General features: G+C 42.1%; 1 pseudogene; it reads right to left on the bottom strand.

Moving 5' to 3' along the window:
* Positions 1–4,104: 4,104 nt before the first annotated feature.
* LOC147447234 (pentatricopeptide repeat-containing protein At5g27110-like) lies at positions 4,105–12,671 on the bottom strand (annotated as a pseudogene).
* Between the last annotated feature and the right edge of the window lie 324 nt (positions 12,672–12,995).

The raw sequence follows: 12,995 nt of genomic DNA on the forward strand, positions 1-12,995 counted from the left end.
TACTTTTTTACCTTTACCTTCTTGGATCTACAAAAATCTCTTTAAATGCAAAAGTATGTGGCCAAATGAGTTGAAATTTGGCAAACAAGCTTAACACATCATTTTCAAACCTCCTATGTGATCAAAAGTGAAAATGGATCTTCAGATTTGGACTTGAGACATCATACACGTATGATATCTATGTGCTCAAATTGGATGAAACTTGGTCTAGAGGCTTGTTTTGTGGTGCTAAACACAATTTTGGTCTTTAAAACTGTCCTTTAGACCGCATACATATTTGATGTCTAGCTAGTCAGAATGAGATGAAACTCACTCCAGAGGTTCCTCACTACACTAGAAACTAACAACAACTTTCAAAATTCAGATCCAACTCTTTTGCTCTAGATATGCTCACTTCAAGCATTCAATTCGCCTAAATCTGTCTTATGGACTTTACAAGCCCAAAAATGCTTCGAATTCAATGGAATTTAGCCTATCTTTCTAAACGCTCTAGATCACAAGGGTGCACTCAAATGTAACTTTTTACCTCAGATCTGGCCTTTGGGACATCATACATATATGATGTCTAGGTGGTCAAAATGGAATTCTGTTTCTAACCAAGTGACCCCTTGATGTGTACAACAAGAATATGTGCTCATATCAATTTTTGGACATCAAAAATTGCACAAAATTATCACTCTTTACAAGGAAATCCCCCAAAAGAGTAGAACCCCCTCAAAAATCAATCTATATGCCCAAATGAAATGAAATTTGGTGTATGTGCTCAACACAACCTGCAAAAGATGGGTAGAATTTTCCATTTTTGCTACCAGAATTGCCCTTCCGACATCATATGTGTATGATGTCTGTAAATGAGTTATTGATCAGAATCCATTCACAGGCATCCCCACGTCTTTAGTATTGGTTTTCAAGCTCTTCTACAATTTTCATGCAAAAATAGGCTCAGAATCACAACCTTTCTCTCTTTTTTTTTTTTTTTTAGACACTCCATCTTTTGCCTTTTGGGTGTCAAGAGTTGGTCAAAACTTTACTCTCAATATGTACTTAGGGGAAAAACCCCCCTTCTAAACACTGTGATGTAGTCAAAATTTTCAAATTTTGTCTCTAGATGCCTCTTGAGACATCATATGAGTATGATGTCCAAGTTTCATAAAAGTCAAATTTTCCATATATAACTCTTGCACATGCCATCCACGTGCCCTCTTAGATGCTCAACACCAACCAGTCATGTAAAAATGTCAACAAAAATATGTTTATTTCATGTTTTCTCTTAAAAGAAGACTGTTTAGAGATCATGAATACAAACAAGCACTTCAACAAATAATTCAATGATGAATAGCTCTAGATCAAAATCAAATCACTCACCTGAAGCTACTCCTACACATCATATGGGGTTCTACATTATGAGTAGAAAAATGATTCAATGGCACACACAAACTAGAAAACACTTTTACCACCTCACAAACCACTCAACCACCCAAAACTATTGTAATCTTCAACTAATACTACAAATCCTAGCTAAATTTATCTAGTCGCAAACCCTTCGCAAGACACATGCTTGCTAGCTATCCACTTGATCTTGAAATAACCTCTTTTGGATCCACTTAAGAAAAGTATTTTCTTTAGTCAAAACTAAAGCAATAAACCATCACATGAGTGTTAATAGGATTACCTACTCAAGTCCTTGTGTCCTCGGCAATGGCGTCAATGTTGCGGGAGAGAATCATCCCACCTATAAAATGCATGCATCACAACGTAGATCAACATAATTTCAATCAAGAACATAGATGACACGATAGACGCACGGAGGTAATCTCTTTAGCTTGTCAGGCTGAGACCATCCCACACATACAACACTTTAGAAGGCCAACTAAACCACAATATAGAATCTCATTGCTCTCAACTACACCAGCCAACCCACATGCACACAATCAAAAGGAAACTCACCAAATCATACCAAAATCATATGAAACATAAGGAACATTATCCCCTTACTAGGATACATCGGGGATTTTACAACTGCAAGCTTTTGTTTTCGAGCTTTTGGAATTGAAACATTTTTTTCAAGCTTTTTAATGCTCATATTATACTAATGATATCTTCATATATTAGTGTGGCATGAAAAAAGTCATCACTAGATTGTAAAATTATTCAATCACCAAACAATCAAATGTAACATGCATGCATGGCTTTTCTTGTGGCACATCTCTTATTGGCCTCAAATATAACTTCAAAAAAAGAACCATTTCTATTAAGTTTTGATTGAGCTTTATATTCTAAAGAATAGAAAACAACATACTTTAGAGATCACTTTTATCTTGTGTGTATTTCGAGTGAATATCATGCTTATTATTTTTTTCAAAAAGAGGGGATATTAGTCAATTGTTGAGAGTTTGATGTCATAGGGGAAGGGCGGTCACGAATGAAGAGAGAGGAGAGACCTTGCACAGAGTGGAGGTATGAGGGCCAAGATGGAAGTGTCCATTATGAAAATAAAGCCTTGAATTAATCTTATTCTTTTATGTATGATTAAAGATCAAATAATGAATCTTTTTGTGAATTACAAGGTGTAAAATGCACATCACATGTTCCAAAGGGATATTATGAATGCACAAAAATGTGTCAAAAGCAGAAGCTACTAGCTACGACATTTGGGAGTTTGACATGAAGCATTGCTCTTGTTGTACTTTTTCGAAAGATGAATTTCATGAGCAACTTGTTTTAGAGATGGTCATATGGTATGGAAAGAGGCTACTACAGATTGAGGGAAAATGGGTTGTTTCCTCCAAAGGCTCCTAGTCTTATATGCTCTAGAAATCAAAGGAGAGCAAAAGCAAAAACAATATTCAGATATTTAGAAGCAGCATGTCCATATTTGGTGTACAAATTAGGGAGGAGGTAGAGTGATGTAAAGTTTGAATTTATACTATTATATGTTGTCTGCCTTAAACAATTCTTAAACCAATAATGATGAGATGTCTTAGAGGCATAGGGAGAGAAAAATAAAAAGTAATATTCAAATATCTAGAAACATCATGTCAATAATTGGTGTACAAATTAGGGAGGAGGCCATGTGATGTAAGGTTTTAATTTTATACTATTATGTGTTGTCTACCATAAAAACATTTTATAGCAATCATGATGAGGTGTCTCAGAGCCATAGGTAGCTATACATAAGAGCTACTTGGATGTGATGTAGTGCGGGGCAGTTTTGTGAGTTGATATACATGCCAATTTCCATGCCCTTGGCAAAACACCTAAATCTTTTGGTGACAAAAATGTAATCTTTTGGAATGCAATTCTAATACGATGTGCCCAAATGAGCCTGAATCAATGCTTTAATGTGTTTAGAATGAATGCACCAAAAAGGAGTCTCCTTGAATAGGTTTTTGCCAGCTACCTAAAGGCATGTAGTGATGTAGAAGATATTGACTTGGGGGAACAATTAGTTCATGAATAGATTTCAGACAAGGATTCCTAGGAAAAATTTACTACACTTGGCAACATGATATGTATACAAGATGTGGTGCTCTAATAAAAGCTCAATAACTATTTGAGGTGCTACCCAATTGCGATGTGGTCCCTTGGTATGCAGTGATTGGGGTGTGCCCAGCATGGCAAAGATCAAGATGCTTTGAATTGCTATGTGTGGATGCATTAAAACTCAAATCAGCTTATGTAGTCATTCATGTGTCACTTCTAAAATCTTGTTTTAGCATTCAACCACTTGAAAAAGAGAGAAAATATATGATGATATCACAAAACAAGATCTGTTGAAGGAGGGAACTCTATTTTTCTGGAATGCTTTAGTGGATATGTATGCCAAATGAGGTGGTCTAGTAAAGACAACACAAGTCCTTGATGATGATTTGCCTGCAAGAGAGAGAGAGAGAGAGAGAGAGAGAGAGAGAGAGAGAGAGAGAGAGAGAGAGAGAGAGAGAGGAGGGGGAGAGAGAGAGAGGAGGGGGAGAGGGAGAAATGAAATGTTATATTAAAAGTCTTCAAAAGTCCAAAATGACCTGTGAGAACAAACTAATACAATGTGAGTGTATCTAGTCCAATGTCTAGGTACAAAAATAAAAATGAAGTGAAAGACTTAAATTATCAGATCATCATCAATGCTTGAGAATGCCTAGCATCGGGCATCATGATCTTGAAATTAAGAACATCTGGGTGCTCCATTTTTGTGAGCTCTATCTGGGGACATCCACACTTGTTGTACATGTTTATTAACGCATTTTCAAGAATAGTGTATGGTTTTCTAATGTTGTAAAGAATCTGGGAGTGAATTACCTTGCCTTCTGTTAATGCTGTCTCATTGGCACATGCCGTAAGGACATTCACATACACCCCATTACCTGCATGCACATCTTCCTTCTGCATTTGATGAAACAATTGAAGAGCAACCTCATTTTGTTTCAGTTTAGCACTGGCTGAGATAATGGTCATGATATTGCATCATATTGTACTATGCTGCTGAAAACAAAGAGTGCCTCCTCCTGATTACTTCAGTTGTGATACATGTTCAAAAAAGAGGTTGCAACACTTCTATCAGATCTATAATCGCTTTTAATGATGCATGCATGCACGAACTTGACAACTGCAATTAGAGTGCCTTCCACTACACACGCATCAAGTATCTCTATGCATGTAATTTCATCCAAAATTACTGCTTCTTGCACCATCTGGCCCCAAATTTGAAGCACCTCCTTGGTATCTCCATGATCTGATCAAGCCTTCATAAATCCATTGAAGACATCAACATATTAAGTGAGAGTCCCATGAAATACACATTAAAACTCATCTATGTAATGACGAGCGCAAAGCATAAAATGGACCCCGACGGCCTCAACACTAGGGCCTTGCACACGGAGATAGTCACGGGGAATGAAAGAGGGGCACCACCTAGCTTTGAGCGGCTAGGATGTGGACAACGGTGATTTAAAATAACACAAATATTGCACATTGTAGAGGGGGGGGGGGGGGGAGAGAGAGAGAGAGAGAGAGAGAGAGAGAGAGAGAGAGAGAGAGAGAGAGAGAGAGAGAGAGAGAGAGAGAGAGAGAGAGAGAGAGAGAGAGAGAGAGAGAGAGAGGTAATGAAAACCCCTCGGGATGTGAGAGAAAACTTGATTCAAGGAGATATTTATAGAAACCTTAGTTCCGACGAGATGGTGATTGTGGTGGTAGAGAGAGGGATAGAGAGATAGAGAGAGATAGTGAGAGATAGAGAGCCAATAGTGCGTTCCCTATAGAGAATTCCATATACAGGGAGATTCTACTCTTGTTTGCGGTGACCTTTGGAGCGAGGGTGTGTGCATGGATTCCTTCTCAAGTGCTGACTCCCAAGTGTTGCCCCGTGCTCAAGTGCTGCCCCAATGCAAGTGCCCTAATCTCCCTCCCCAAAATGCTACCAAATACTGACCCCCTTGATAGTGACCTCAGTGCCCTTTTATAGGTGCAGGCTGCATTAGTTTAGGATAATTTGATTAGGTTAGGGCCTTAATCAAAAGAGACAAAGCAAGGAGTTGGGTCCGAGATAATTGACCCTTGCTTTGTCTTAGGAGAATTTTAAAATGATATCTCCTAGGTGGGCCTTTGTGACCCTCACCTAGAGAGAGGTGGCAATATACAAGTGGTTTTTTATACAAGATTCTAGCCTGAAATCAAAAAATAATAATACCCTACGGATGCTACTACGGAGATGCATCGTGAATGAGATGCCAGTAAATGGGGAGCCTCGCTGGTGTGTCAATGTAGCGCGTTCGCGAGTTTCAAGGCCGGTGTCATTTCTTGATTTGGTGTTGCAACCTCATAACTTGGTCGTCTTTCTCTTTTTGTATTGGGCATCAATGTAGAATTCTCTTGTGTTTTTTCTTCTTTTGCGTGCATATGGGCGTGCAGTGTATGTGTATGTATGTGCATGTGTGTACGTGAGTGTTTGAATGTGTGCATGTGTGTATGCATACTCGTGTATATACATGTGCATGTGAGTGTGTACGTACAGGTATATGGGGTTGCGTGTGGGTGTGTAAGTGTGTGTGTGTGTGTGTGTGTGTGTGTGTACGAGAAGAGTGTGTGTGGGAATGGGAGTAAAGAGAGAGGGATTTATATCTATATATATATTAATAAAAAAAATCACGTGCAGGCTCTGGCCGTTTGCAGAGAACGATAGAGAGAGGTCGTGAGTGAGGAGAGTGAGAGCTGAGAGGGAGAGAGGGGTTGGGGAGTGTGAGTGTGTGAACGGCAAGAGAGAGAGATATTATTATATGTGCCCACTAGGCTGCTTCCGACACAGGGAAGGAGGGCAAGGGAAAGTCAATGGGAGGGAGAGAGCGGCTGGTCATGCATGAGAACGAGAGAGGGTGAAAGTGGGGGGGGGGGGGCTGAATGAGAGAGAGAGAGGGAGGAGTTGAGCGTCCCACCTTGGTTGACAAACAAGAGAGAGAGAGAGAGAGAGAGAGAGAGAGAGAGAGAGAGAGAGAGAGAGAGAGAGCGAGAGAGAGAGAGAGAGAGAGAGAGAGAGAGAGAGAGAGAGAGAGAGAGAGAGAGATAATATCTTGTTGAGGACGAGAGGGGAGAGATGAGGGAGGAGAGTGTAAGAGTGTGTGTGTGTGTGAATAATGAGAGAGAGGGAGACTCTTGTCCTATGCATGGAAGCCCCTGAGAGGGAGGAAAATTATTTTATGTGCCCTATGGACTTGGTGACACAAAAATGAGGGAGAGAGAGAGGGAGGTGGGTTGGTGGAGCCAAGCAAGAGAGAGAGAAGCTTTCTTTTGGTCATAATGGAGGAGGGATGAAGCGAGTGTGGCCAAGATGAGAGGCGGCCCACTGTGGGCGTATACATGGGAGGGAAGAGGGTGGCGGGGCGGCAGGGTTAAAAACGTTTGTTTTTCTTCATTGCTCATTATTAGGCTCCCCCTAAGTGGGGTTAGTTCTCACGGTTGCGATTTTGAAAACTGGTCGTCATTAGCCCTCCCCTTTTGGTTAGAGGCATTCATGTCTCTAGCCCTGCCTTTGATTCTTCTTCAGTTGATTTGTAGGATCCCATATCGAGTTACCTTTTGAACTAGCCATTCCACTTGGCCATTGGTGAGAATTTTGGGATATCCATGAATCTGCAACAGATCCGGATGATAGCTTGGTCCTTGGAATAGTGTGGGCTAATTAAATGGGAAGCACATGGTTTCCAGAACTTTATGCAAGTGTCCTCCTGGATCCTAGGTAAAGAATAGGATCATTATTTGCAGTGTCTAAACAATAAAATGTGCATGCCAAATAGGACCAAATTTGTAACCACTAGTAGCGAGAGGAAAAATGAGCATCTTGGCTACTACAAAGGCATAACTGAAAATTATGATTCCCAAGAGTGTGCCAAGAATCCACCATACATGGCTGCCTTGTTGGTGCGGTGAGCTCCATTTGTCTTCAAAATCTTGCTTACTGTCGCTACTACTGGAAAAGCCAGCAAGCATATCATGCTCCTCTCGGGTGTGCTCAAACATGTGAGTTGTCTTTGTTGATGTTGATAGTAAGACACATACCTTGTGGCTTAAATACAAGCGTAATCCACTCAGCTCTGTCCACCAAGAGGATGCACTATTTGTACAAATCTGTACCAAATTGGGGATGAGGCCTTCATTCTTGCATTCTATCAGCCATTTGTCTATCCATGGCTCCTTAACTTTTATCTCCATGCTGACCTTACCTCTATATGTCCTAGTGGTTAACCATGGCCATAGGTCTGATGCATCCCATGCAAACACAATGCTACATCGTGGAGGAGTCTGGAACATCCTTAAAAGGTTGGCAACATGTTGATCATCAAATTTACTCTGAACACCCTCACATAAACTGGAGGCATTACCCATCTCCAAGTTTATAACACCTTTCAGTAGACTCAAGGAATTACCCTTCTTGAGGTCTTTGACACTACACAATAAAGTCTTGCTCCACTGCCAAGCCTCTGGAACAATATCCAGATCCAAACCTTCATTCATACTTACCTCTTTGTTATGGTCCTCTGGTGAAACTTCCTTGATGTAGGATGCCTTCAGCTTGCTACACTATTCTTGATCCATGCTGGTGCACAGGCTTATGTTTTCAAAGCCTTCCCCTTTGTTTAATACGTTGTCCATCTTCTGCAAAGCCTTGCTAGCAGGCTGGTCTTCTTCTTCTCTTATATCTTCCATGCTCTTTGCATTCCTCTTACTCTGACGAGGCTAGATCAACACTTTACACCTTCTTACCCTTACTACCCAATGCTGTCGATTGATTGCTTTGGTGTCTATTTCATCCAAGGTTAGAGATGCACTAACATTTGTAACACAATTTTCTTGACTTACTTCCTTCACTGGGGTAGTGTCTTTTGATTCTTTAACCTCTTGTTCCACTGTTTTAGTTCTTTGAGCAAACTTCTTGCTTGAACCTTCTTCTGCTTTCTTCATCTTGACCTCTTTTGAAAGACCAATGAGGCTTAGTGTGAGGTCGCCAATTGGTGGTGAGCGGAGGATTGGCTGTAGGACTTGAGCTGTTGGGACCTGCACAACTGGTGGTGGGATTTGAACAGGTGGGATTGGTTACATGGGTGGCGGTGCCCTCACCCTTGATGGAGAGATTTGATTATGTCTTCCTCCTCTATTAAAGTTTTGCCTTCTCGGATGTGGACAGTAATACATGCCCCCGGGGCAGTCACTTTTTAGAATGTGTATGATATCACGCGAGTTAACCGGAGAGGATTATTAAAAGACCAAAATGTATTAAAATGTATACATACAGAGGGGGGTGGGGGTTTTTTAAATAGGCTCACAGTGTAAGTATAGTATGTATATTGGGGTATTATTAATTAACTCTTGAACGCACGTGATATAGGGGTCTTTTGATAAGTGACTGCCCCGGGTACATGCCATGGCCGTCCTCCCCAGAATTATAGTACTGATATTCTTGGTTTTTCCTTCGCTGTCCTCTTCCTTTATCTAGATTTCTGACGGGTGCATGCCCTTGCTGCACCAGATGCACATATAGACTTTCAAGCTGAGTATTGATGTGACTCAACAGGTCTTGATGCTCTTCTGATGACTCTTGTGGTTCAGTTCTCTGAGTGGCTGTTACAGTCACTGGGGTTAGTCGGACTGAGTTTAATTCCTCTGACTCGTTAACTCTTTCTTTCATGCATGGCTTCTTGTCTTTAAGGCGGGTTACTTCCACTACCAACTCATATGTTGCAGGGAATCTCCCCTTCACCTTCTCTTTAAGCGGTGACCAGAGGCCAACAATGAAAAAGTCCTTCTTTAGGAAACTAGGTGCTCCTTCACCTTCCTCTAGTGAGGCAACCATGGCTCCCACAAATCCACAAACTTGGATTCGTAAGTGGCATACCCTAGAAGACTCCCCTACTTTAACTCTATCAACAGTTGCCATAACTTTTCTGAGGTTGTGCCTCCACTAAACCTCTTGACAAAGGCAGCACGTAGCACATCTCGTGCATTCTTGTTAGCTTGGGGAAAATTATTGTACCAAGACTTGGCCTCTACTCTCATCAGTATAGGAAAAATTTATAGCCGTGAGGCGTCGTCACCCTTGTTTTGTAACCCACACAAGCGATGGCAAAGTCATCTAGAAAGTTGGTGGTCATGTCTTCTTCCTTTTTTCCACTGAACATGGGAAAAGAGACACTTTCCATGGTAGTAACTCAATGAGCAGGAAATTACAAACCTTTCAAAAAATAAAATAAAAAAAATAGATGAGACATCTAATTCTTAGCGGCTCATAGCGGCTTTTTACAAGGTTGGGTGATAGATCCAGAACAGGATAAAGATGGAAAAATTAAAAGAGTGATGGTAATCCAACACGAGGAGGATAATGGGGTTTGGAGAGCTAAGGATTTCTCCTAGAACTACAACACCAAACAGATACACAATCTTCTGTTGACAGAAGATTTTCCTATAATCTACATATATATTCACATGCATGTGTTGCAGAAACCTAAACAAAAAAGATGTTGGTCCATTTTCCATGATGAACAGAGTATAGAACACTTACTTACACCCTTACCATGTCGATGTTGATAAGTCGGCACATACACAGGAGGTCATCGCCCTTCATACGCTCCACTTTTCCTTCGTTGCTTAGCACGTATGGAGTGATGGTGACGCGCTTGACCACTCTAGCATTTTAGCTAGTAACAGTTGCAAGTAATTACCGTAGTCCGCTCACTACATGAACTCCACGCCGTTTAGTTGTAACTCGTCTCCGGCTCACTAGGTTTCACTCGTGGTAGTAGACACCTTCTTCAGGATGAGCTTGTACGGGGAGAAGAGGAAGACCCTCTACTGTCCCTCCAAAGCAGCGAGGACAGTAGACAAACCACTCCTCTTTAGGGCTTTGGGGTTGTCAAAGTGGACTAGCAGCACTCACATGCGCCGCACATATCAATAGGAAATCTTCCACCATTTTTCTTTGGATGACCTTCTGTTTGGCAGACTAGGCACGATTCTACTTTCCGAACTCAAAGCACTCATGTGGCCAGGTGTTTCTTCCTTTGGGGTCATGTGTTTTAGGACTCGCCTAGCCCTACCTTTCCATTGGCTCAAGCAGCCCCTTTTGGCCACTGAAGAGTAGAGGCTATACCTTTACTTGCGGATTCCTTAGGAAAGAGATGCCTTACCGACCTTTTTCCTCCCTTGATATGGATGACCTCCTCGCGGTGGATGTCGATGCAGATGATTTTTGCCTCTTCGTTACCTTTGTTGCTAGCATTCATTGATAGTGTACCTTGGTTGATAGCAATGATGACATTTCGTAATGATGACACTATCACACATACACATGTTTGTATGTGTATGTATGTGAATGTGTGCATGTGCGTGTTTGAATGTGTGTGTGCGCGTATGCATAGTCATGTATGTATGTGCCTGTGAGTGTATACGTAAAGGTATATGAGGTTGTGTGTGGGTGTGTAAGTTTGTGTGTATAAGTGTGTGTGTGTGTGTGTGTGTGTGTGTGTGTGTGTGTGTGTGTGTAGGAGAAGAGTGTGTGTGGGAACGGGAGTAAAGAGAGGGATTATTATATATATATATATATATGTTTATTATTTTTATTTTTTTCTTTTAATTTTTTCATGTGGAGGCTTTGGCCATCTACAGAGAAAGATGGAGAGAGGGCGTGAGTGAGGAGAGCGAGAGGATGATGGGGTGAGAGAGGTTGGGGAGTGTGTGTATAAGCAGCGAGAGAGAGAGATATTATTATATGCACCCACAAGGTTACTACTGACACAGGGAAGGAGGGCGAAGGAAAGTCCATGAGAGTGAGAGAATGAGAGAGCGGCTCATCATGCATGATAACGAGAGAGGGAGAAAGTGGGGCGGGGGGGGGGGGGGGAACGAGAGAGAGAGAGAGAGAGAGAGAGAGAGAGAGAGAGAGAGAGAGAGAGAGAGAGAGAGAGAGAGAGAGAGAGGGAGGGAGGGAGGACGAGAGGGGAGAGAGGGGCTGTAGTGGGAAAGGGAGAGTGAGTAAAGGGGAGATAGGGGGAGTAGATGAGGGAGAGAGGGATGAGCTGAGTGGCCCACCTTGGTTGACAAACAAGAGTGAGATAGTATCTTACCGAGGACGAGAGAGTGTGGACAAGAGGGGAAAGATGAGGGAGGAAATTGTGTGTGTGTGTGTGTGTGTGTGAATAATGAGAGAGAGAGAGAGAGAGAGAGGGAGACTCTTGTCCTATGCATGGCGGCCCCTAGGAAAAAAATTATTTTATGTGCCCTATGGGCTAGGTGACACAGAAATAAGGGGGAGAGAGATAGAGGGAGGTGTGTTGGCATAGCCAAGCAGGGAGAGAGAAGTTGTCCTTTGGTGATAGTGGAGGAGGGATGAAGCGAGTGTGGTCAACTGAGTGGCGGCCCATTGTGGGCGTATGCATGGGAGGGAAGAGGGTGGTGGGGCGGCACGCTTAAAAACATTCTTTTTTTCTTTGTTGCTTATTATTAAGCTCCCCTTGAGTGGGGTTATCTCTCGTGGCCGTGAATTCAAAAACCGGTTGTCAACAGCAACATTTACTATACAGACTCAATAATGCAGAGACAAGTGGCCCATCTGAATCTAATTGGAAATAAATTATCGATGCGTGTACACACTAGCCTTCCACTGATGCCGCAATACATAGTGAAAGTAGTGTTAAATACATCACCTTTTTTGGCATAATTCCTTCCTCTAGCATTTGTACAAACAAATGGCATGCATGCACCTTGTAACCTTGTTGCTCACATGCTCCTACCGTGGCATTGGAAGCGAACACATTTTGATTCCTAAGCTTCTCAAATAGTCTTTGTGCAGACTCGAAACTAACACTTACACAAGGAGATAAACCGCTTGTAAGAGTAACCTTGTCTGGAGACACACCATCTATTTGCATTTTCTCAATAAGATAGAGCCAACGCACTCAAACCATGCAAAGCAAAAAAAAAAGGGGAGGACTCACAATTACACAAGCGGATAAACTGCTTGTAAGAGTAACCCTGTCTGGAGACACACCATCTATTTGCATTTGCTCATAAGATAGCATCAACACACTCAAACCATGCAAAGAGAAAAAAAAGGGGAGGGGCTGGAGCCCCCTATCATCCGTGCACACATAGATGATAGGGGGCTCCAGCCCCTCCCTTTTTTTCAAACTTTGCATGGCTATGAGTTCTCTTCGGCGCTCTCGTGCATCAATTGGGTGGCCATGTTGGTGATGCTACGCTATGCATCCCTTGTCCGACCATGTGTAATGGCTAATACTTAAAAGGGTAAGCATGTAGCATGCAATGCAATCGCCCAATACCATTGGACCTACAGTGAAACACCGGCCTCAAAAAAACAACAATGCTTTTTGGTTAAAAAAGGGGGAGGGACAAGAGACCCCCCATTATCCGCGTGCGCGAATGATGGGGGGCTCTTGGCCCTCCCCTTTTTTCCGCACTCAGAGATCGAGAGAGAGAAGAAGAAGAAGAGAGTGGGTCGG

This window comes from Adiantum capillus-veneris, chromosome 11 (assembly GCF_014529385.1).
Source record: "Adiantum capillus-veneris isolate H3 chromosome 11, ASM1452938v2, whole genome shotgun sequence".
Lineage (NCBI taxonomy): Eukaryota > Viridiplantae > Streptophyta > Polypodiopsida > Polypodiales > Pteridaceae > Adiantum > Adiantum capillus-veneris.